We start from the raw sequence: 26777 nt of genomic DNA on the forward strand, positions 1-26777 counted from the left end.
TCTCTGGTTATAACAGATACTGATCAAAATTTGGGCTGTACTGGAATAACTCAAAAAATCCCCAGATTAATCTCTTAACCAATATTGTTATGGCAGACATCATCAGGTGACGCTACTACACATAGTCTTCCAATTCTTTTTCTTCGTGTGTTCAGTTTTGGGAAATGTTTGTTATTGGGAAAACATGCTGTGTTGTTGTTAGTTTTTGGTATACAAGGTTCTGTGTAGAGGCAGTGCTCCTAGAAAGGGGGCAGTACAAATTTGCTCTCTGCCTTGATCTCTTGAATAGAGTCATTTCTTGACTCTAGCACTGGAGTTGGGCTGAGATCCCTGAAAGAAAGGATTGTCTGCATGCTGTTTGACCACCTCTGTTCCAGGACTGGTGTATGTATGTAAATAAAACAAATTACATTTACAGTATACCCAGGATCCACATCACTGTTTTCTCTTCCACTGGGAAGCCAACTTGCAACACCTCAGACACCTGCTACCACTCAGCAGAGGGATGAAGGACACAGATGTCAGTAGAAGGGGCAACAAATCTCTCAGTTTCTGTAGTTTTAGCAACCTCCACTGCAGGCTCTGTACTAGAAGGCACCTAAAGAGGTAATGCTGTTCCCATAGGTCTCACAAAAGCCAGCAGTAGTGCTGACTTTTCTCATCACTCTTTGGTTATTACTAACCTCTTGTGTAACCTCAGGTGCCTCTCTGGGTTCCTGCCCACACCAGGACATGCCAGGGACAAAGAGTTATCATGCTTCACTGTGCTACTCTCTTTGCATGCAGTTGAACTCCATGGGGAAGAAAAACTATATTCCATCTATAACTCCTTCTTATGGGGAAAACCAGATGAGGCCCTAGCATTTGTCTTTAATAAACAGTCTGGAAATAGCAGCCTTGACTGAAATGAAAAAGGCCGGAACATTCTATGTGACTGACAGCCACCAAACAAAAGCTCCACAGCCAAGTTCCCCAATGCATGGAAGCAAGATGGTATGTAAGCCTGTATTAAATAAGTATCCATACAAGGATACTGTCTGAGACCAGATTGCTCTTCAATTTAGCAGAGAAAGGCATATCCAGAGAAAGGCTGGAAACTGAAGTCAGAAAAAATGCAGACAAGAACTAAGGCACACATTTTCAACAATGAGGGTAATTAACAATTGGAAGAGCTTCCCAAAGGATGTGGTTAATTCTCCATCATTTGGAATCTTTGAATGAAGACTGGATGTCATTCTGAAAGCAATGTTCTAGTTCCGCCACATGTTATTGGGCTAGATACAGGAATTACTGGGCCAATTTCCCACTTCATGCAGGAGATCCAAATAGCTGAACAGTGGTCCCTTCTGATCTTAAAATCGATGAATTATCAAATCCCAGAATTCATGTGTCAATAAATTAACATTAAACTAAGCTGATATTCAAAACTCTACAAATGCTCCCTAATAAAACCATTGTATTTTAAAGTCAACAGTTCTAATTCATACCGTTTGTTTCTATGACTGCAAAAGAACTGCTGTTAAACCTTCAAAAACAGATGTCTATCCCCTACAGCAAATCTAAGTGTCTCAAACCTTAATCCTTCTGAAAACACACATGTGATATTTCTTTTTAATCAGAAAAAATCAAATTCACCACTATGCATCTACGCTATGTGATTGCATAGGTTTGTCATCTGAAGGCAGAGACTGTCTTACGCTGTGTGATGTACAGCACCAAGCACAGTGTAAATAATATCTAAGAGCACCTGATCCATGCTATACCTGCTTACATTAAGCGCTTAAAACACAAAGACACCACTCTTTTATGTTGCAAGCATCTGATTTTACTATGAAAGATTCAAAGGACAATGTGTTTTCCACTGATCAAAAACAAACACCCGTCACCTTTCCAAACCCAATTGCTAGATATGGACATACCAATGTCCAGAGTAAGCTTTCTTGTGCATTAGCCAGCACCTCCAGGCATTGGGCTGGGCAGAAGGAAATGCTGAAAGAATCATTTTTATTTATGGTATTTTCACTTTCTCTCCCAATTGTTTCACCTCTCAGATAAGATTTGGATTTGATTCGTTGTTGGACAAATAAAAGCTTCATAGAGAATTTGTCTATTCGTATTTAAAGGGACAGTGTCAACTAGATTCAGGCCTAACATGAAAGTGTTGTAGAAATGTTATTATAACAAACCCTAAGATCAGAAGAAACGTTTGCATGATTTTTTTTCCATTTCAGTGAAAACAGTTGGTTTTTTTGGTTGGATGTAAATGTTCCCCTGAACATTTTGCAATTTTTGCAGTGAATCTTTTTGGCATTGCACAAAAGCCGGAGAGCCTGCAAGTGAATCTGACCAGAAGGAAGCAACATTAAAAGCCTCATATTTATTACCATTATCTGATACACCAGAAATGCAAAAAGTAAGCAAATGGTGAAGAGTAATTCGATTTTTAAAATACTTTCAGTTACACTCATCCAAAATTATTATTAGAATAAGTGTCTTATGCGATTATTGTACCAGCCATGACCGCCTAGGATTGTTGTAATTATGCTGCACTTCATGGCTATTCAAAGCTTAACGGTGACAATGGGGATAAATCATAGATCATCTTACTCCAACAATTGCCAGTTGAGCTAATTCATTTGCTACCAGCAGTGCAAAGCTGGTCCAATTTTTTCACATTTTGAAATTTTGATGAAAGTTCTAATTTCAATTTTAAAAAAATGAGAGGATGTTTTTCAAAACATTTTTAGTGATTTGTTGTTTTCTTTTTCAATCTGCTCTAGTATAGGGCTTATAGCACATGGCTGAACAGTGGTGATCCCATCCAGGAGAGGGTGGTGTTTCACAAATAAAAAATAAACATTTCATTACAGCATCTGATTTTTAATTTGACAGGGTTACTTTAATCACTGAAAAGTACAATACTCTCTAATAAATTCTGACACAATAGTCCCCAAAAATGTAATTACAGAGCATTAAATGCATTATATGTCTCATTAAAAACAAATATAAAAGCAATCATTAGAGGTGTGCAAGACTCTGCGGTTTGAGCTACAACTGCGATTCACAAAAACCCTCTCTTTGGTTTCAACACTTGAGGGTTCACACGACCTGAGCTTTGGGGTCTGTGATGGGTTTGAAATCAACCCAAAAGTCAGTGCAAACCCCAGTCAAACTACCCAGTTTCACCTGGTTTTGTGCCCAACCCACACAAAGTTGGGAGTTCCACGTGGTTTTGATGCACAACCAGACTCCAACGAGAAACTGCAGAACTGGAATTAATTTGCAAACTGGGGACCATCAAATTAGGCCTGAATAAGGGCTGGGAGTGGATGGGTCACTACAAAAACTAATTCCCCCTGTTGATACTCACACCTTCTTGTCAGCTGTTAGAAATGGGCCACCTTGTTTACATTGGCCTCATTAGCACTACAAAAGTGATTTCCACCCCTTCTTGTCAACTGTTGAGTATAGCCCACTTCCACCTTAATTGAATTGGCTCGTTAGCACTGACCCCTCCACCCCCCAATTGATAAGGCAGCTCCCATCTTTTCATGTGCTGTGTATTTATATCTCCCTACTGTATGTTCCACTCCATGCATCTGATGAAGTGGGCTGTAGCCCACGAAAGCTTATGCCCAAATAAATGTGTTAGTCTTTAAGGTGCCACAAGGACTACTTGTTGTTTTAATCATAACCCGTGTGTCACAGAGGAGCTGGTCCCTGTGAGTAGATCAGGCCCAGCTCCCCTGTGTCAGAACAGGTGGGCCCAACTGAGCCAATGTAAAGGGGGCAGAGCTATACCTGGGGTTATAAAGATCTGTCAGAGGACATATGGACTGATTGGGGCAGGCTGTGCCTGTGGAGAGGTGGCCAGGGAGCAAGGGGCCAGGAAGGAAGGAACCTGCTGTGGCAGTAGAGTAACAGAGCCAGTAGAGAGCAGAGCTAGCTGAAAAAGGCCTGGCTAAGAAGGGTGAGCTGAAGAATTGTTTGTGTTTGTTTTGCTTATGTTTGGACCATAAACCTTTCTAAAGGACACTGGGAGCGGGCAGTGTATGCTTGGAACCTGGGGAGAAGCCCTGGCTTGTGACACCACATTTGCCTGATTCATGAACGTTACTGAACCTTTAGCTGAACTGGGGTGAGATGCATGTTTTCTGCTGCCTTGCAATAATACACTTTGGAAGTTTAAGTCTTGACAACAAATAATTGGGCCCTGATTTTTTTTTCTTTTGTTCAGTAATGATATCTCAGAGTTAGAACACAAGAATGGATGTACTGGCTCAGACCAATGGTCCATCTAGCCCCGTATCCTATCTTCTAACAGTGGCCAGTACCAGATGCTGCAGAGAGAGTGAACACAACAGGGCAATTATCAAGTGATCCATCCCCTGTTGTTCAGTCCTAGCTTCTAGCACTCACAGGTTTAGGGACACCCACAGTATCGGGTTATGTACCTGGTCATCTTAGCTAATAACCATTGATGGACCTATCCTCCATGAACTTATCACATTCTTTATTGAATGCAGTTATACTTTTGGCCTTCACAACATCCCATGACAATGAGTTCCACAGATTGACTGTGCATTGTGTTAAGAAGTGTTTCCTTTTGTTTGCTTTAAACCTGCTGCCTGTTAATTTTATTGGTGACCCCTAGTTCTTGTATTATGTGAAGGGATAAATAACACTTCCTTATTCACTTTTTCCACACCATTCATGATTTTTAGACCTTTATCATATCCCCCCTTAGTTGTCTTTTATCTAAACTGAACAGTTCCAGTCTTTTTAATCACTCCTTATATGGAAGCTCTCCTTGTATGAAAGCTATACCCCTAATCATTTTTGTTGCCCTTCTCTGCATCTTTTCTAATTGTAATATACCATTTTTGAGATGTGTCAAACCAGAACAGCATGCGGTATTCAAGGTGTACAATGGATTTATATAGTGGCATTATGACATTTTCTGTCTTATTATCTATCCTTTTCCTAATAATTCTTAATATTCCATCTGCCACTCTACATTGAGTAGATGTTTTCAGAGGACTCTCTACACTGACTCCAAGATCTCTTTCTTGAATGGTAACAGCTAATTTAGACCTCCTTATTTTTTATGTAGAGTTGGGATTATTTTTTCCAATGTGCATTATTTTGCATTTGACAGCATTGAATTTCTTCTGCCATTTTGTTGCTCAGGCACCCACTTTTGTGAGATCTCTTTGTAACTCTTTGCAGTTAGCTTTGGACTTTACTATTTTTAGTAATTTTGTATCGTCTGCACATTTTGCCATCTCACTGTTCACATCCTTTTCCAGATCATTTATGCATATTTTGAACAGCATTGGTCCCAGTACAGATCCTTTTGGGATCCCGCTATTTACCTCTATCCACTGTGAAAACTGTCCATTTATTCCTACCCTTTGTTTCCTATCCTTTAACCAGCTACTGATGAGAGGACCTTCCCTCTCATCCCATACCTGCTTAGTTTGCTGATGAGCCTTTGAGGCTTTCTGAAAGTCCAAGTACACTGTATTCACTGGATCACCCTTCTCCACATGTTTGCTGAACTCCCAAAGAATTGTAATAGATTGCTGAGGCATGATTTCCCTTTACAATAGCCTTGTTGACTCTTTCCAAACAAATTGTGTTCATCTATGTATCTGATAAGTTCAAGCAATTTGCCTGGTACTGAAGTTAGGTTTACCAGCCTGCAATTGACAGGATCACCTCTGGAGCATTTTAAAAAATCAGTGTCACGTTAGCCACCTGCCAGTCATCTGGTACATAGGCTGATTTAAGTGATAAGTTTCATACCACAATTAATAGTTGTGCAATTTCATATTTGAGTTCCTTCAAAACTCTTGGGCGAATACCATCTGGTCCTGGGTGACTTATTACTGTTCAATTTATCAATTTGGTCCAAAACCTCCTCTAATGACACCTCAATCTGGGACAATTCCTCAGGTTTGTCACCTAAAAAGGATGGCTCAGATTTGATAATCTCCCTCACTTCCTCTGCAATGAGGACTGATGCAAAGAATTCATTGCTTCCCCACAATGGCCTTTTCTACCTTTAGTGCTCCTGTAGCACCTCGATAGTCCAGTGGCCCCCCGATTGTTTGGCAGGCTTCCGGCATTTTATGTACTTTTTTTTAAAAATGCTGTAAGTTTTTATTTCTTTACCTAGTTGCTCTTCAAATTCTTTCTTGGCCTGCTTTATTATACTTTTACCCTTGACTTGCCAGAGTTTATGCTCCTTTTTATTTTCTGCCTAGCATTTGACATCCAATATTTAAATGATGTCATTTTGCATCTAACCACCTCTTTACTCTGTTGTTTTTCCAAGGTCACATATTTTTGTAATTTTTTTTTTATTATTATTATTATTTGGTGTGTATATTTAGTTTGAGCCTTATTATGGTGTTTTTTAATAGCTTCCATGCAGTTTGCAGGCATTTCACCCATGTGACTTTTCCTTTTAATTTCCCTTTAATTAGCTTCCTAATTTTTGTGTAGTTGTCCTTTTTGAAGTTATATGCTACTGAGGTGGGTTTCTTTGGCATTTTCCCCCTACAAGGATATTAATTTTAATTACATTATGGTCGCTATCATTGAGTACTTCAGCTATATTCTCCTCTTGGTATAGATCTTGTGCTCCACTTAGGACTAAATAAAGAATTGACTTTCCTCTTGTGGGTTTCAGGAGTACCTTCTCCAAGAAGATGTCATTTATAATGTCTAGAAAATTTATGATATGTTTTGATTTATCTATCCCTTTCCTAATGGTTCCTAACATTGAGCTAACTTTTTTTTGACTGACGCTGCATATTGAGTGGTTGTTTTCAGAGAACTATCCATGATGAGTCCAAGATCTCTTTCTTGACTGGTAACACAAAATGATGGGCTCTGAATTAACTATGTTAAAAGTAAGGTTCCTTTCCAGGAAAATTCTTCATTAAATAAATTAATTCCATGTGCGTATTTAAAAATACATTCTTCTCAGCAACTAATCTATGAACAGGAAAAGTTCAGGCTAATGAAATCTGCTCCCATCACAGTCTACACATCCTTCATTCAGTTTGTATTTCTCCTAGACACCACCCCAACCATGGACCCCCTGTGGCCCCCAAATGCTTGCAGGCTGATCCAAAGCCCTCTGAAGTCAATAGGAGTAAGGCCTTGAGGCCCAGTTGTGCAAACACATACAAACATGAGTAAACTTACTTATGGAAGTACTCCTATTGAAATCAGTGGGACTATTCAAATGTGTGTGGCCTGTGGAATCAGACCTCTTGTACTTGTCCAAAGCCCTGTTGCATGCTGGGCACCAGAGATTAAGCTAATAGCCTATGTTACATGGAAGCTGTGTTTTGTAATTCTTCAAGATAGAATGCTTTTATGGAGTTACATATTGTTCATAGAGAACAGAATTAGACACATGAAATAGAGTCATATCAGCAACTACAGGAGCTAGGCTAAAAATACAGGGGGTAATAGTTTTTATGCTGCAAGATTTAAACTGAACAACAGCCAGGGACAGAATTCCCATGAGATAATATTGCACAATCAGGTACATGACAGTAGGTAGCCAGTGAGGGGTTCATACTCTTATGCACTTGGATTTGAGTAGAGTAGGAGACGGTAGCCGGATTGTTGGTCTGTTCCAGTATGACAGTTCCTATGAATGGTGTCTTCAAAGGTGCATCTCTTGTATGTGCAAGCCTTCCTTCCCCTGTCATCTTTGATAAACCCCTACCCAAGCTGGTGTGTTCATCTAGCTCAGACCACAACAAAGTCTTAGCAGATTGTCTCATTACAGATGGAGAAAGGCGTATTTAGTAAGCTAGGAGAATAGTGCAAGACCTACCACCGGTTGGTAGTGATCCATAATAGTAGGCAAGATCCCACACCACTCCACCACTAAGTAATCTCCCATACCACCGGGAATTCACTTCTACATTAACCATACCATAATTAATACTGTTCCGCAGTGCTCTAATTTTATGGCTACCCTACACTCTGGGCGACTCCCACACAAGTCAATGGCAAAAATCCCATTTATTTCAACAGCAGCAGGGATCGGGCCACGAAGATCTACAATTGCGTTGCCCTTGCAATGGCAAATAAACTAAAACTTCCTTATCATTGTGTGCACCCCATGAAATCGGATGAGGCCAAACATACTGCATCAGGCAATCCCACCATGAACTTTACCATATCCATAGTTTTACCTTTAGAAATACAAAACATTCCTAACAGAGATAATATTTAACAGTTATAATAAAGGGTTTCTAAAATTAATAACACAGAGGGTTTTGAACATACCCAGAGCATGAAGTATTTTGCCAGTGAGCTGCCTTCCCTCGACTGTGGAAACCAACCTACCCTCAGATCTCACAACCTCTGCAGGGGGGTGGCTAACTGACATACCTAATTTTTATTTTCTCACCTTGTGCGCTGCAGGAACATTCATGAGGCTCACAGTGAACTACAGCTGCTGCAGTACCTGCTTGTCTTTTTTTGTTTTCTGTAAGACTTGCCAATTGCAAATGAACATAGATATGTTATTGTTCAACACATTTTGATGGGCTAGATTCAGCCCCCTAGACAAATCTCAGCCACTGCTCCTGGTGATAGAAAATGCACCCAATTGGGAGCTGGTGACAGAAGGCACTCATAACCTCAGCCTCTGAGCCCAGGTTTCAGCCCATGTGTCTGTTTTTATATCCGAGGCGACTTGAATTAATATTGTAAGATTTCATGAGATGAGTAGCAAATTCATGGCACTTCATCCTCAACTTCCATTTTTCTCTTAGCTCTAGAGCTGTTTTATTTGTTATAAATAGCGGGTATCCGCTATTTGACCCTAGTACACAAAACCATTCACCTTCATAAATCGTTGTCACTATTTCCATTGAAGCCAATGGGAAGAAGATCCAAGCCTTACTTTAATTTAATATACACCTTAATGATTTCATTAATAATTGGGTTCAAGAATCCTATCTAAGGTGACATCTTAGGCCAGATTTCTTCTCATGCTGGTGTAAATCAGGAGTAACTCCACTGAAGTCAATGGCATTACATTGATATAAACTTGATGTAAGCAGCAAGGGAATCTCTCTGTTGTTGAACAAATTTGCTTTGTGAAATGAGTGGTTTCCCGACTGCCACAGTTTGCATTCTGGAGTCTTCCCTCTGACTTCATTAAATGTCTCACATAACAAATTATATTAGGTTTAACAGGAACTTTATTGTAGGTTTTAAAAAAGCAATTGTTTTATTGAAATTGCTCCTATTGAGGCTGAGAAAATGTGCAACAAATATCAAGTCACGCAACATTCCAAGTGACTATAAATAAAACACAGACTGCTTGATTCTCCATCCATCCTCAGTGGAGTAAAAAGGAAGTAAGTGAATTCAGAATAAGGCCCTTGACTATTAGGTGTTTTTAAGACATTTTGGGACCTGATCTTCCTCTCTAACAGTGGTGTTGCATGCTGGAAGCCAAAAAGGTAACGTTTGTAACTCAGAGTACAATCAGGCCCTGGGTTATAGTGCTACCAGATGTCGTTGATTCCTAGTCTGGAAAGTTACCCTAGAGTGTATGGTAAAAAGTGTGAATAAAATGACACAGTCCTCCTAACTGAAAGATTAGTGAGCGTGTGTTTATTTACTCAGCATTATACAGTCCTTGTTTCATACTTAAATACATATGAATAACAACAAATATTTAAAACCAATGCCAGCTGGTTCATATAAGCATCCGACTTCTTTTTTCACTCAGTGCACATGTAAAGGACTGGAACTGCCATCCCACACAGAAATCCACCCACCCAGAAGTTCCAGACTCCAGTGCTATTTATTTATTTCGTACGTTTCCCTTTTCTTTCCTTAAGGAGACCCTGTCAACATGGTTGGGCTCGGCCAAACAAACCATGAAGAGAAATATTTTCATGGTTTCCTTTTTTGAAACGACAATGCGGTTAGATGTATTTTAATACAAACATTCCCTGAGTAATGTTTGTCCTCTTCTGTCTTCATCTTTCTGGTTCCTTCTGCTGCATTTAACACACCTTGCTCCCAAATGCTGTGGAAGTCCACTCTGGACTTCATGGACTGTGCCCCTTAATTCCTCCTGCCTCACCAACTGGTCCCTTGGTAACTCACCTCCTTCCCCTCTTCTGCTCACTCTTGGAGTCCATCAGGGGCTTCTCTCCCTGACCATTCATTCTCATGGTATACACTCTAACCTCACTTCTATCCTTTCAGTTGGCCTTGTCTTTGCTGCTGCATTTAGGATTAGACCCTTGCAAAAGTGTAATACCAAACAGAGCTAAAGCAATTCCTTTTCATATCTGGGTTGTTGTTAATCATAGAATCATAGAATATCAGGGTTGGAAGGGACCTCAGGAGGTCATCTAGTCCAACCCTCTGCTCAAAGCAGGACCAATCCCCAACTAAATCATCCCAGCCAGGGCTTTGTCAAGCCTGACCTTAAAAACTTCCAAGGAAGGAGATTCCACCACCTCCCTAGGTAACCCATTCCAGTGCTTCACCACCCTCCTAGTGAAATAGTTTTCCTAATATCCAACCTAAACCTCCGCCACTGCAACTTGAGACCATTACTCCTTGTTCTGTCATCTGCCACCACTGAGAACAGTCTAGATCCATCCTTTTTGGAATCCCCTTTCAGGTAGTTGAAAGCAGCTATCAAATCCTCATTCTTCTCTTCTAAACAATCCCAGTTTCCTCAGCCTCTCCTCATAAGTCATGTGTTCCAGCCCCCTAATCATTTTTGTTGCCCTCCGCTGGATTCTTTCCAATTTTTCCACATCCTTCTTGTCCAAAACTGGACACAGTACTCCAGATGAGGCCTCACCAATGTCGAATAGAGGAGAATGATCACGTCCCTCGATCTGCTGGCAATGCCCCTACTTATACAACCCAAAGTGCCATTAGCCTTCTTGGCAACAAAGGCACACTGTTGACTCATATCCAGCTTCTTGTCCACTGTACCCCTAGGTCCTTGCTGCCTAACCATTCGGTCCCTAGTCTGTAGCAGTGCATGGGATTCTTCCGTCCTAAGCGCAGGACTCTGCACTTGTCCTTGTTGAACCTCATCAGATTTCTTTTGTCCCAATCCTCTAATTTGTCTAGGTCCCTCTGTATGCTATCCCTACCCTCCAGCGTATCTACCACTCCTCCCAGTTTAGTGTCATCTGCAAACTTGCTGAGAGTGCAGTCTGCGCCATCCTCCAGATCATTAATGAAGATATTGAACAAAACTGGCCCCAGGACCAACCCTTAGGGCACTCTGCTTGATACCGGCTGCCAACTAGACATGGAACCATTGATCACTACCCATTGAGCCCGACGATCTAGCCAGCTTTCTATCCACCTTATAGTCCACCTTATAATGTATGGCGTACATTATAAAAAGTAAATTACTCCCTGCAATTTTTGGATCTTTTATAAGCAACATAAATGATGGAGCTACCATCAGGTCCCTATTATTCATTAAAATCTCTTCTTATAATTCTATACATTATTTGAATATTTTTTTTACACAGTTGGTGGCCCTTTCTTCTCTTCTACATCTGCCTCAGCTCTCCATAGGGGGAAGGAGTCAAGGTCTCAAGTGCAGTGGAAGAAATACAATGTTCTATTTCAGTCTGATAGAATAAATTCATCTTTGCCTTTCTGGTATTAGGGGCCTAGGACTCAGAAGACCTGGGTTCAGTGTTCTGCTTCACCACAGACTTCCTATGGCACCATGGGCAAGTCACTTAGGGCTTGTCTACACAGTGTGGAAATGTGCTCTAGAAGGGTGCAAATGTGCTTGAAAGCGTTGCACTCTAGCTGCCCCATGTAGTCCCTGCTGACGTGCTGTAAAAGGTTTCTAGTGAGCGTTAACATAGTCCGGTTGCAACAGGACTACATCAACATGCATGAGATACCTTGTAGAGTGCACCAGCAGGGTCTACACGGGCCACTTTGAGCACAACACGAAAGAATGCTCTACAGATCACATCCCTTTGGTGTGCATTGCTGCACTGTGTAGACAAGCCCTTAGGGAACTGAGGCACAGAGAAACTATCTGTAAAATAGGGGTAATAGTATTTCCCCACACACCAGGTTTTTGTGGGGGGACATACATTAAAGATTGAGATGCTCTCAGATACTACAGGGATGGGGAGCACATAAGTGCTGTAGATACTACAGGGATGGGGAGCACATAAGTGCTGTAGATCAAACCTTCTCTGGAATTTCTTCTAAACATGAGGTTCTCTGCCTACCCATAGACCTGTGCCAAACTCTACATTTTCATTAAAAATAGAGAAATACTTGGATTTCAAGTGCCAGATCCTCAGCTGGTATTAATGGAGCTATGCAGAAGCTGGCCTGGATGACAGGGGATGGATCACTCAATAATTGCCCTGCTCTGTTCATGCCCTCTGTATCAGCTGGTACTGGCCACTGTCAGACGACCAGAAACAGGGCTAGATGGACCATTTGTCTCACCCAGTATGGCCATTCTTGTGTTCTTATGATTTCCAGCACATGAGGATTTGCCCTCAACATGTTCACCTCTCGTGTAAATCAGCATAGCTCCATTGCCTTCAGGGGACTTACACCAATTTTTTGGAGATTGAGAGCTTGGCCCATAATCAGGGCCGGCTCCAGGCACCAGCTTAACAAGCAGGTGCTTGGGGCGGCCAAGAGAGAGGGGTGGCACCTGCGGCAATTCGGGGGCGGCAGGTCCCTCACTCCCTCTAGGAGCGAAGGACCTGCCGCTGAACTGCCACCGCCGATCGCGGCTTTTTTTTTTTTTTTTTTTGCTTGGGGTGGCAGAAATGCTGGAGCCGGCCCTGCCCATAATATTTTACCATGCTGGTTCTTTCGTTGGTTTAAGTGGTCACTAGTTTTGGTGTTGAAGGAATTTTCCTCAAAAGCATATTGGTGGGGACCATGGGAATGCTTTGCCATCTTCTGGAGCAGTTAGCTAGAACCGTTCGTCAAAATCACATGGCCATATTCCATGTGATCAGTTTCCTGTGATTGTAGGGGCTAGACACCAGAAACACTTCATTCCTTCCTAGCAACTACATGTTGACGGCACTACCCTGTACTTCCTAGTAGGAGCCATGCTTGGAACAGGGAGTAGCACAACAGCATTCATGCGAGCTGTGCTGCAGGTGCCTGGCAGGATGGCTGAAGTCCATGAAGCCATGTCAAGTGAGGGAGCATGTTGGGGTATGCTTCCTTCTCCATTCAAAGGGATAAGTGTGCACCACCAGATCTATGCGCTGCAGATAACAACATGAGCAGTAACTCGCTAGGAGCTTGGCCAGGTCCCCTCCTCAGTCGATCATGCCCAGGAGACCATGACGTCCTGCACAGTACCCATTCCCCTTCCACTGCATTCATGGGAGATTTAGGTTCTTGTCCCTCCCTGCTGCTGTGGAAATGGTTCCTCGCACCCTCTTCCCCCGCCCCCCAGTGCACTATGAGCTAGGGATGTGATTCCCCTGCTTGTGTACACATACTCAAGCTAGTGTGAATATAAATCGCAGTGTAGCTGTGCTAGCACAGATTGTGGCAGCGGAGGCATGGCTGAGTACATGTAGTACCAGCCTTCTCATTTTCCTGTCTCACTGCATGACTTTTCCCAGGCAAAGCGTTACAGTCTAGTGTGTATTCTCCAAATGCATGAATACAATCAGTGGTGACATTTGTGAGGATTAGCTAGTTTCCAGAATGCTTTGAAAATGGAAAGTGCAGTATGATGTGATAATTACTGCTAGGAGAACTCAGTTTACTGAACCACCGTGCGAAACATTTCAGCAGAGATGGCAGACGGTACAAATAAAAAAGGTCCAGAAGTTCCTCTTGATCAGGTAATAAGATAATCCAGGCAGAGTCCGAGCTCAAGAAGTACCGTATATGCTGTGGGAACCTCCTCCCCTCCCCCCCAAGAGCAAGTAACAGATGAGTTTGAGTTCACCAAATTTCATGCTCAGTAAAAGAATCCAGATCTAAACGTCTTCAGTTTCACCGACCCCTCATCCATTTCGCTGTGATTCCTAGAACCTGTCACACAGTTTCATTATTTTACATAGCCATATACTAAACATGGTATAAAATATGCTGCAGAGTGGCTCTGATTGACGGTGCTGTGCAGTGATGACAGCATTATGTTTTGCTTTCATATTTGGAGACTAAGTGGCTTACATGTGGTTCTATTTAAAGATATTGGGTGGCAGCTGCATTCTTCTGTTTGCTTATAAGAGGGAAATGAACTTTTAGGTCCAGAAATCTTGTAAAGAAGGGTAATGAAATGCAGGGCTCCACGTGGTTAGTGAAGAAAAAAAACTCCTTACAAAACAATGTCACATCTTGTTTACACAACTTAAATGTTTTGGTCAAGATTTTGAAATGTGACTATAATTTTGGGTGCCTCAAAGTTAGATGTCCCACTTGAAAGGGGCCTGAGTTTCAGAAAGTGCTGAGGATCTGCCCTCTGAAAATGAGACTCCTTCAGAGTTGGCCACTCAAAAATCGGGGCCTCAAAATCACTAGTCATTTTTCAAAATTGTAGCCTTTTATTTTCAAATACATCAAGGGCCTGCTTTTTAGAGATGCTGAGCACCCATTGCAGCACTTTAGGACACATTTAGGGTCTACACCAACACCTTCCTCTGAGGGCATGAAGTCACCTGGACATACGTGTGTGTGTGTGTGTGTGTGTGTGTGTGTGTGTGTTTGGAAGCAGGGCTGGAGACTCTTGTCTCTTTCTTTTCCATTTGTAGCTCTGTTTTTTCTAGTGCAGCGTTCCTGCTTACAGCGAAGGAGGCGCCGATCCACAATAAAAAAAGTTGGGCAGGGGGAACTTGTTATAGTATCTGAAAGTAACCTCCTTAGTGAAAAGGTGGAAGTTCCTTTTTATTCCCTGGGTGCAAACTCAGGCCTGGTGCGTTTCTGGCACATGTTATGAGGAGCTATCCTCCTTTCAATCAAATGCCTTTATTCATTAGGACCAAGGGACTATTAGTTCTATTTAGTTCTTGGTAACTAATGCCTGCGAGTAGAAACATCCACTTCCGCAATATTCCTCTTCTCTTTTCATTCACCCTGCCAAGCAGTATTTTAGTTTTCCTTTCCTATGGCATGGAGCATCCCCGCAGGTCAGCAGTCCTTTGCGGAGCCAAAAGCAATTGAGGAGCGGTGCTGCTTTTATTTGTTTGTTTGGCACCAAGTCAGATTTTCTAGCACAGCTACAGAGTGAGCAAGTCCTGCCAGGACAAAATGGTCACTTTAAGAGGCACTCTGGGCTTCAGTGACAAAGTACATAGAGGTTGCCAGCAGAAGGCTGAAGAACCAGCAAAATGTGGGTTTATTTATAGTTTTCAGTGTATGCAAAATGTGTGTGTTGTACTAACTATGCTCTCTGGGGAGAGGAGAGGAGAGGAAAGGGAGCAGTATGGTGAGAAATGTATTGTTTGTGTTTTATAAAATGTAGGTATTGCCTTTAGGAAAGTGCTTGTTAGGCTCATACACGTGACACTGATCACCAAAAGGATCTTGTGTTAGATTCTAGGGCTAGGCTCTTGGCTGCAGCCAGTTACCATTGGACACTGCAGGGCACAAGGGCCTGGTTAGAGTTTCCAGATTCACTGCCTGGCAGGGCCGGCGCAACCCATTAGGCCACCTAGGTGGTCGCCTAGGGCGCTCACATTTGGGGGGTGGCGACCGCAGCGGCCGGATCTTTAGCCGCCCCGGGCGTCGGCAGTATTTCGGGGGCGGGACCTTCCACCGCCTCTGTCGTCGGCAGTATTTCGGGGGCGGGACCTTCCGCCGCCTAGGGCAGCAAAAAAGCTGGCGGCGCTCCTGCTGCCTGGACACACATTAGAACAGCCTGGGAGCTTCTGTAACTTACAACAGCTGGCTACAGTTCCCAAGGGACTATCCACAAGTTGGGGATTGCTGGAGTTCATCAAAGCCACTTCTCTTCCTCACCCCTGTCACGTCCCCTGCTCCAGAGCTTGTGGGATGTGGATAGGGGAGGCTGAAGAGCCTGCTGTGCTGGCTGCCTGCCCACTAAGGACACACACACCCCCGCCAGGGAAAGCCCTGGCAAGGGACTTGTGGACAGTCTCTGTTCCCCTTGAGCTGACTGAGGGGCACAAAGGAAATAGAGTGTGGGTTCCTGTTGTCATATGTAAAACCTATGGCCACTCTGAACGTAACCCACTGGGCTTATAAGATGTTGAGCCAAAAAAGTCTTGTTTTTATTCTTTTCTTTTCTATTTTTTTGTTTGTTTGTTATTTTTGGTCAATAAAATGTGCCCATTATGCAATAAAATGAAAATAATCTAGTGTTTAATATATTTTAACAATCATCCATTCACAAATCTATGTCTGGATCATCTCCATTTTGCATACAACTTATCATTCATACTCCTTCGATATTCAGAAAACGCCCAGGATTTACTATAGCTAAATAAACTGAGGAGACAGTTGAAATCACTTGGAGAAGTTGGCTGAAATTTAGGCTGCTGCCTTCAGCCTTCAAAAATTTCATTTTTGAAATTGTATTAACTGGGAAGTGTCGTGTTGTGTCATTGTGTTTCCATAGTCTCATTAGATGTTCGTTAGCGTCTCTTCTCTGGGTGGCAGGGATTCAGATCCATGGGCCTACCTACAGCAGTGAAAGAACTATGTGACTTTCCTTCCTGACAAACTGCAATGCCACAGATATAATCATACCCAGCTCTGAATAACATTGAACAGTGCTGTAGCAAGGTCTTGTTCATATCTGATACACAGTGTTTTTACTGTTTAAATTTACTCTTGACATCTGGTTTACTCTGGCCCTACTAAACTGCTGCCTATCATATCATTCGAGGACTATCTTATTCCAGCCCACATTGTGCTGGTTTTTGGGAGCATATATTTTGTCAGACAGATGGATCACCATACATCCAAGCAGATGTCCTCAGCCAGGCTTTGGGGTATTAAAAAAAGGGCGGTACAGAGGAAACCTCTTCATTCTGATAAATCCCTCCAGTAACTTGACAAGGTTAATGACAGAAATGTCAAATGAGGGCATGAGCCATACTAGTTGGGGAGTTCTCACTTACACTGGAACATTGTCAGGGTTGAGGATCCAGCTGGTACAGAATAAACCTGGTCCAGCTTGTCGGCTGAGGTCACTGCCTTTGATTCAGGGTGATCAGTGAAGTATGGTCAAAAGATAGTGCTGATGTCAGTAGTTGTGGATGGGCTATTGGCTGGTTTAGGAAAGGTGAATTAATTAATTCATCTGTCACCCTGACAGAGGAAAATGGGGAGTGAAAGAAAGGAAAATCCAGAGTTATAAAAGGCTCGCGTTCAGGTCTTTGAAACAACAAATGGTTACATTGCTAGAATAGTTCATCTGGCAAATCTCTGCTGAGATCTAAGTAAGCAAACCTCTACAGGTATGTCTACACTGCAGCTGGAAATGCGCCTCCCAGGCCTGACAGATAGACTCATGCTAGCAGGGTTCGAGCTAGCACTCTAAAAATAGCTGTGTGGACACTGTGGCTGTGGCGGAGACTTGGGCTGGCCCCATGTTCAGACCCAGGAGTCAGGTGGGCTAGAGCCCCTGAGCTGCCACCTGACTGCCACATCCACTCTGCTATTTTTAGCACTGTAGCTCCAGACCTGCTAGCACAGCAGTGGGCAAACTTTTTGGCCCTAGGGCCACATTGGAGTGGCAAAATTGTATGGAGGGCTGGGTAGGGAAGACTGTGCCTCCCCAAACAGCCTGGCCCCCCCACTTCTCACCCCCTGATTCCCCCCCCTCAAAACCCCTGACCCATCCAACCCCCCCTGCTCCTTGTCCCCTATCCTCCCCCTCCCAGGACCCCCGACCCCTAACTGCCCCCCGGGACCCCATCCCCTATCCAACCTCCCTGCTCCCAGTCCCCTGACTGCCCCAACCCCTATCCACACCCCCGCCCCCTGACAGGACCCCCAGGACTCCCATGCTTATCCAACCCTCCCTCCCATTCTCCATCCCCTGACCGCCCCCAAACCTCCGCCCCTTATCCAACCCCCCGGCACTGGCCCACTTACCATGTCCCTCAGAGCAGCATGTCTGGCTGCTGCGCCAACCGGCTGGAGCTAGACACGCTGCCGCTCTAGCTCCAGCTAATCATGTAAACCATTGCCTTCCTTTCCATGTGTCTTAAGAACATCAGAATGGCCATACTGGGTCAGACCAGTGATCCATCTAGCCCAGTATCCTGTCTTCTGTCAGTGGCCAAAGCCAGATGCTTCAAAGAGAATGAACAGAACAGGGCAATTATCAAATGATTCATCCCCTGTCATCCAGCCTGAGCATTTAGCAGTCAGATATAGGGACACCCAGAGCATAGGGTTGCATCCCTGACCATCTTGGCTATTAGCCATTGATGGACCTATCCTCCATGAACTTATCCAGTTAGTTAGACTTTTGGCCTTCACATCCCCTGGCAATGAGTTCCACAGGTTGACTGTGTATTGTGTGAAGAAGTACTTCCTTTTGTTTGCGTATAACCTGCTGCCATTAATTTCATCAGGTGATCCCCAGTTCTTGTGTTATGTGAAGGGGTAAATAACATTTATTATTAACTTTCTCCACACCATTCATGACTTTATAGACCTCTATCATACGCACCCTAATCATCTCTTTTCCATGCTGAACAGTCCCAGTCTTTTTAATCTCCTCATATGGAAGCTGTTCCATACCCTGAATTATTTTTGTTGCCCTTCTCTGTACCTTTTCCATTTCTAATATCTTTTTTGAGATGGGACAACTAGAACTGCAAGCAGTATTCAAGGTGTGCACATACCTTGGATTTATGTAGTGGCATAATGATATTTACTGTCTTATTACCTGTCTCTTTCCTAATGGTTCCTAACATTCTGTAGGGGTTTTTTTTTGAATGCCACTGCACATTGAGCAGATGTGTCAGAGAACTATCCACAGTGACTCCAAGATCTTTCTTGAGTGTTAACAACTAAATTTAGATTTCATCATTTTGTATGTATAGTTGGGATTATGTTTTCCAACGTGCATTACTTTGCATTTAAATCAAGTCTTATGTCAAGATGACTGCTAAAATTGCTTCTCATGGACTGTGACAAATCTAGTCATCACATATGCCTTTGAGGATGACATTGTATTATGAAAGTCACTTGCTATGGATAAAAGAACATGGATGGCCAATGCAAGCTGTCTCAGTTTTGTGGGGAGAAATAGGAATCCGGGTAAGAAAAAATATTGATAACAATTGGGTGTCCACAATAAGGGCCTATTCCTGCTTCCATGCAGCTGTGTAGGTTTCTTAATGACAACCTAGTGTGTAGCACTTACAATCTTCAATGTGCCCCTTTCCTCGCATGCTTTACACAGCTCAAAATGTTAATGTGACAAAACATTGTCTTTGTCCTGGGTGACAAGGCCTGGTGGTCTCTGGCCCCTGAGCCAATCCAGTTCAGAACTATGCCCACTTTGTGAATTTTGTTTGGCTTCGCATGTAGACAAATCATGGGATGTGAACAGGGCCGGCTCTAGGCACCAGCAAAACAAGCTGGTGCTTGGGGCGGCACATTTTTAGGGGCGGCATGGCCGGCGCCAGAATGCCGCCCCTAAAAATGTGCCGCGGCCGCCCTAGCTCACCTCCGCTGCTGCCTGGGAGGGAGGGGGAGATCCCGAGCTGCCGCGGCGCCGCTGCTCCCCCTCCCTCCCTCCCAGACTTGAGAGCCTGGGAGGGAGGGGGAGAAGCGGCACCTGCGCCGCGGCCACTCGGAGTCTCCCCCTCCCTCCCAGGCTCTCAAACCTGGGAGGGAGGGGGAGATCCCGAGCGGCCGTTTCGCACGCCGCTGCTCCCCCTCCCTCCCTCCCAGACTTGAGAGCCTGGGAGGGAGGGGGAGAAGCGGCGCCCGCGCCGCGGCCACTCGGAGTCTCCCCCTCCCTCCCAGGCTCTCAAACCTGGGAGGGAGGGGGAGATCCCGAGCGGCCGTTTCGCACGCCGCTGCTCCCCCTCCCTCCCTCCCAGACTTGAGAGCCTGGGAGGGAGGGGGAGAAGCAGCGCCCGCGCCGCGGCCACTCGGAGTCTCCCCCTCCCTCCCAGGCTCTCAAACCTGGGAGGGAGGGGGAGATCCCGAGCAGCCGTTTCGCGCGCCGCTGCTCCCCCTCCCTCCCAGGCTTGAGAGCCTGGGGGGGGGGGGAGACTCCGAGTGGCCGCGGCGCGGGCGCCGCTTCTCCCCCTCCCTTCTAGGCTTGAGAGCCTGGGGGGAGGAGGCAGGGCTGGGGATTTGGGGAAGGGGCGGAGTTGAGGCAGGGCCGGGGGTGGGGTAATTAAAAAACGGGGTGGGGGGGGCGGCCAAAATTGTGTTTGCTTTGGGCGGCAAAAATCCTAGAGCCGGCCCTGGATGTGAAGCAGATATTTCCTGTAATGTGTTACATGCGGAGTGCTTTTATTTATTATGCGCTTAACAGAAAACTATGTCTCAGAAAACTATAACATCTCTACTAGAAGTGTCTTGACACATGGTAAAGCATAGCATAAAGGAGAAAATACCATACAAGCATCTACTGGTCTGTAGTGACACGTCTACTTTATGGCCCCATCCCAACTGACTAACAAAGTCGCCATTCAACTTAGATCAGCGATAGATAGTACAGCAGGTTTTGATTATGGCAATGTTGTTTGGACTAATGTTGACACTTTCAGATAATTCCCCTTTTTTGTCTTTTCTCTTTTAAATGACTGGATGAGCCTTGTTAATTGTAATGAAAATTTAATTGGAATGAAAGTAGGCTGACTCTAGTCACTGCTTTTATTCCAAGAGGGTGGGGAATGGATTTCCCTGGCAATCTTTAGCTTTTAACTCTAACCTTCTGGCAAAGCTTCATAGTGACTTCCGGCAGCAAGGCCTGAATTTGTGGTTAGTTCTGAAGTCTACCTTGTTGTACGATTTCATTATGTTTACTTTACATTGCAATACACGAGATTAAAGTCATTTTTAAATGTGAAAGAGGTCAAACTTTTTGATGAAAATTAGTCTACAGCTCAAACAGAAGTTATAGGTTTGATGCCAAAATTACTGGGTGAAGTTCTATGGTCTGTGTCAAGCAAGTAGCTATGATCATAGCACTTCATATCCCATGACCATAGTGGTCCCTTCTGGTCTTAAAAATCCATGAATCTATGAACCACCTTTTTTAGTTTGTGTTACAGAGAACCGTTAGAGCGAAGTAGCGAGCTGAAAAACCTTGGGAGTGCAGTGGGAATATTCACTTTCCTATGGATTTGCAGAGTCAGATTCTTACTGCTATTATTAATTTGACATTATTTCCCCTTTGTGACGGTGTCTCTAAAAAACCTAGATAATGGTTAAGCAGCTAGTATGCTGTACCTATGAAGCTGAGACTAGTACCTATGTATCCTTGTGCTCCCCTGTCAAAATTGAAATGCTTAGCAAACTCATGTTGAGTCTGCTGAAATTGCACTTCAGAGAAAAACAGGATAAAAAAATTCCAACAAAGTTGAAACGCCCCCATTCCGACATTAATGGAATGAAAGTTTCTATTTTTCTCTTCAAAGTGACTTTTTGTTTAGAATTTTTAATTTTGTCTTTTGTTGTAGTGTTGTATAATACAAATTTAAAAAGTCAAATTGATTGGTGTCAAAATGAAATGTTTCTATTTGAGCTGAAACTTTTTTCCCTGAATTTTCTTTCAGAGAGAACTTTGACATTTCTGAATCGGAACAAAAACAAATTTGAAAATCAAATCCTCAAACCAGAACTTCCGTTCTCCACCCAGCTCTACACATAGGCCCGTTACAGGCTAAGCACAATAGGTCTTGATCTTGGTTGGGGTCCGTAATCTCTACTGTTATACAAACAATCAAATAATAGCAGCATGATTTGGTTTTGCCTGTTACGTTAAAGGAACCATGCTACAACCCTTGTTCTTCCCTTCATTTACTACTGGGGCTCAACCAGTTTTGGAAAATTTGGAATGCTCAAGGTTATATCAAAGTATATGGAATTTGTGACTCCATTATAAAACAGGGAAGGTGATTCCGTACTAAGCACCCTGATGATGTCAACATATCTTCCTAACATTAGCATTATCTAGATTCTTTACCTCAGATCATTGACCTTGAGGGATTAAAAAATACTCTTATGGAAGCACAGGGAATATTCTGATGGAAAGAGCCCAGAGAATTACCTTGCTGTATTCCCTCCTGTGAATTAGCATTTGTGAGCCTTGCCAATAATTTTTCCAACTTTTTTTTTAATGAAACATTTATGCCTTTTTATTGCCATATGCATTCCTTATTTAGTTCCATAATTTCCTCACTGGTCAGAATTTTTTCAATGAAACAGTTTTCATCGAAAAAAGCAGTTTTGTCAAAATCAAAACATTTCACAGGAATGTGTCAGTTCAGACAAAATTCTAGACTGGAAAATGACTCAATGTTTGTTTTTTGACTTTATCAATCCCATTCATTTTGTTTTGACATGTATATGCTAATAAAAGTATTAATTTGAATAATATGTATATCTTGTGTTTCATATTTTAATATTTAAAAGTCAAAATGAAAGGAATCAACATTATTGAAACAAAACAATTCAACATTATCTAAATGAAAAGATTTTATAGTTCTGAGCAGAAATTATTTCAAATTTTCATTCTGTGTGAAATTTTGAAATTTCTGCTTTTCATTCTGACTTGGAACAAAACAAAATCCAAATATAGGAATTGCCCATGGAATGAAAAATCTGGTTTCAAACCTGCTCTCATGAAGTCCCCCCCCCCGGTGGTAAAGCTTTGAGCTGAAGGGTAGAGTTTTATCCCCCACCACAACCCTCAGCCTAGCTTCTATTCATGGTAAGTGATTTATGACTAGTTGTTAACTACTTTGATGCTCCGATACCTCTATGTATCCAGTCTAATAAACAACACTCACTCTTGTGTTACTGAAAACTAAGTACTGGTCTACACCAAAAACTTAGGTTGACCTAACTACAGTGAGGGGGAAAACCCCCTTCTATTGCTGTAGTAACTCTCTACATGACAGCAGTGTAGCTGCAGGCTAGCTATTCCCCAGCAGTGCTTGTAGTGTGGGCAGATTCTCTGCTCCACTCCATGCCCTATCCTTCGCAACACTAGCTGGGGATTCCACAGGCATGGGGTGTTTTCAGTAGGCAGAAAGCCAAGAAAAGCTCTTACTCCATCCTGCTGTAAAGTATGTGTGTCGGGGTTATGCTGGACACAGGCAAGGGCAGGCTGTGAACACCATGTTCCGGTGATTCCCCAGATGGTGGAGAGTTCCTTAAGGACCATTGTCAGCTGGCACAGATTAGAGCAGTCATCTGGCTGTTCTAGCCTGCCTCCGTGACTAGAGAGGAGAAAGATAGATAATGGGGGAGCCCTACCCCCAGTTCATGAAGCATAAACTAAAGAATATTCTATATGTTGTGTGAGAAACCAGCCTGGCACTATGTCTGAGCTTAATGCTTGATTTTATTCCTTTTATTTAGTGCCTCCCAGTTTATGTAAGGCCATGTCTACACTACAAACTTGGTTGACACAAGTTACATCGGCATAAAACCCCCACAGGTAGTGCATTGTTCATGCACGTAAAGACGTGGTTCCTTGCGTCAGTGCTGCACATACTCACCAGGAGTGCTTGTGTCAAAGCACAGTGCGGTGCACCATGAGTAGGTGTCCCAGTGTGCAGCTTCGCCGGATGCACTGTCTTTTGGGAAATTTTGGCAATATGGTGGGACAGGAATGAGTTGGACAGGGGTGACTGGGAGCAAGGGGTCAAGTTCCCATCATGCAATTTTATCCATCCCAAAATGCCATTCGTATCCCATAATTCGCATGCCTTTTTAAAAAAAATCCCACAAAACCACAAGGCCCTTCTCCCTGTCCGCCATCTATGACATAAACATGGAGCTTGCACAGCTCTGCTCTATTGTCATTGCAAACACAGGGCGAATGACCCTCCGGTATTTCCAGAGCCTCAGGAAGAACTGCAGCAGCAGGGGGACATGACCATACACTGGAGGACAGATCGCTGTGGGACATCGCAACAAACATTTCAAGTTTGTTGGTGGCATTCATGGAGCAGCAACTGATGGTATAGCAGCAATGCTTCTGGGCCTGAGAAATGAGCACTGGCTATCCCAATGCAGGTTTGAGGCAAGGAACAGTGGCTGCAGAACTTTCAGATGCATTCCTGAATGTGTGTGCGGAGCTCACCCCAGCACACGGAAAGACACCTGGGAGAGCTGCGCTGACAGTTGAGACGAGAGTGACAATCACAGTGCAATGCTTGGTTGCTACTGGTCAATGGGAAATCCTTCTGGAGTTGGAAAATCCACAGTGCAGGCTGTTGTCATGCAAGTGTGCAGGGCCACTAATTGTCTCCTGCTGTGTAGGGCTGTGACTCTTGGTAATATGCAGAACAAAGTGGATGGATTTGCAGCAATGGGGATACCAAATTGTGGTGGGGCAATACACGGCATATCCTTATTTTGGCACCTGTCCAACTTGCGACAGAGGATGCCAACAGAAAGGGCTACTTTTGTATGGTTTGACAGTTGTGGGGGCTATTGGGAATTGCATGGTGTTTGGTGTACATGTGGCTATAAAGCACTGTTAATGCACCTATTAATTTTGCGTTTCTTGCTGTACATTTATAACTATCACACTGAGTTTGTCACTGACCCGCCGCTCCTGATACCTGGTGCCACGTCACATGCCCCTCCTCCCCTGATTTCTGCCAGGGTTCACACCAGAATGTGACCAGCAGCAGCCTTTTGGCACTGTACAGGAGGGAAGGGACGGAAGCTGCTTCCAACTGCGGGGGGGGGAGGGAGGGAAAGATGACCTGGCTCATGTCTTTGCAGAGCTCATCTTCCCCTTCCCACCCACCCCTGCTCCCCTATGACTGGAAGCAGCTTGTCCCTTCCTGCCCACATAGTTATCGAAAGGCAGCTAACACCTCCAGGCTGCTGCTGTCTCTTAACATAACCCAGCTGCCTCCTGTCCCCTGGCTACAGCGCAGACAAGAAGGCGTTAAGCCCTAAGGATGCATTGTGCACCAGGGCCCAGGGAACCTGACTGCTTCAGCGAACCTGGCCAGAGAGGTGGCTCAGCAGGTGAAGAGGGTGCGAGGCCCCGGTCTGTGGGGCTGCTGTGGAGCCTGCAGGGTCAGAGCATGAACAGGCTGGAAATCGCTTTCCCCCGCCACTCCAGAGCTTGGCTGAGGGGTGGAGAGGCTTCCCTGTGCCAGCGCTGTGCGGGGCTTTGGCACATACAGGGCTTGGCTCCTCCTAGACAGCGCCCCAGTCCAGAGGGTCTTGAGCTTTCCCGGGGCGCCAGCCCAGCCAGAGGCAGTGGGGAAAGGAAGGAAGGAGCCTGCCAGCCAGGCTGTTGGTGAGCTGAGAGCTCTGACCAGGGGCTGGTTCTCCGCACAGCGCTGGGAGCGGGACGCGCCCTACCGGGGAGGATATGGAAGAGCAGAAGGGCTGGGGTGGGTGAAGGGGCAAAGCAGGGAGAGGACAGCGAGAGGGGGAGCACGTAAAGGGCTGATGGGTGGACAGCAGAGGTGACACGTAACTAGCCACTGCCTGGAGCCTGCCCACACTCACCAACCACTGCAGCTCACAGCCAGTGCAGGCTGGAAATGGGGCGGGGGGCGGGGCCCTGCTGGCCAAACCCAGCACACAGCAGGGGCTATGCTGACAGACAAGCAGGGGAGTGGCCGGCCCCGTGCACTGCATCTTTGCCCCACCACCAACCTTGCACACCCACCCCCATTGTCAGCCACTGGACACCCCACTCACTGCTAGTGGGCAGGTGGCTGATGAGCAGGGATCCGGCCAGCAGCAGGACCTGCCAGTACTGAGGGAGAGGAGACAGAAAATATGTGACAATTTTCCTGTTTTTAAGAAAAAGTCAGGACACCTGCAGGAGGGCTTAAATACGGGACTGTCCTTTTAAAAACGGAACGTCTGGTCAACCTATGCAAGTAACAAACAAATACAGTAAAAAACTTCTGAAATAAATTAACAGAACAGGACTTAACAAGGGGAAAACATTCATGTCCATCTCAGTTCATTTGGGCTGCACACTGACCTGTGAGAGCCATTGATATACATATGTGAAGCTGTGGTTTTTCTTACTGTTCCCGGCATGGAGTGGTAGGGGTAAGGATGTGGGTCCCGATGCCATGTGGAATGGGGGAAGGTGGTGTAGGGAGATGCTGAAATGGAGTTCTCCATTGACTGCAAAGCAAGGCAAGCCTTGTGCTTGTTGAACCTGTAGGTCAACAAGAGTTGACAGCATCTGTTTGATGCTGGAGAAGCCCCATTATGTCCTGGTGTATCTCCCTTTCCTCCTCCTTTTCCTGCTGGGCCTTTCTCCTGTCTGCTCTTTCCTTCTCCATACTGTCTGAAATATTCACCCAGATCCTCTGTTCATGGTTCAATGCAGCTCTAGCTTACAGGATCTCACTGATCATATCCTCCCATGTCCTCTTCTTTCTCCTCCTTATCATAGTCAGGTGTTCTATGGGTGTGGAGAGGGGACTCCGCTAGGCCACAACAGCAGCTGCACATCCTATCATCTGTGTGCCTTATATTTTTGTCCTATTTGTCCGATTGGCCTATATTTTGGCCTTCTCTAAGGTGCCACAAGGACTCCTTGTTGTTTTTGCTGATACAGA

Source organism: Emys orbicularis, chromosome 8, assembly GCF_028017835.1.
Source record: "Emys orbicularis isolate rEmyOrb1 chromosome 8, rEmyOrb1.hap1, whole genome shotgun sequence".
Taxonomy (NCBI): Eukaryota; Metazoa; Chordata; order Testudines; family Emydidae; genus Emys; species Emys orbicularis.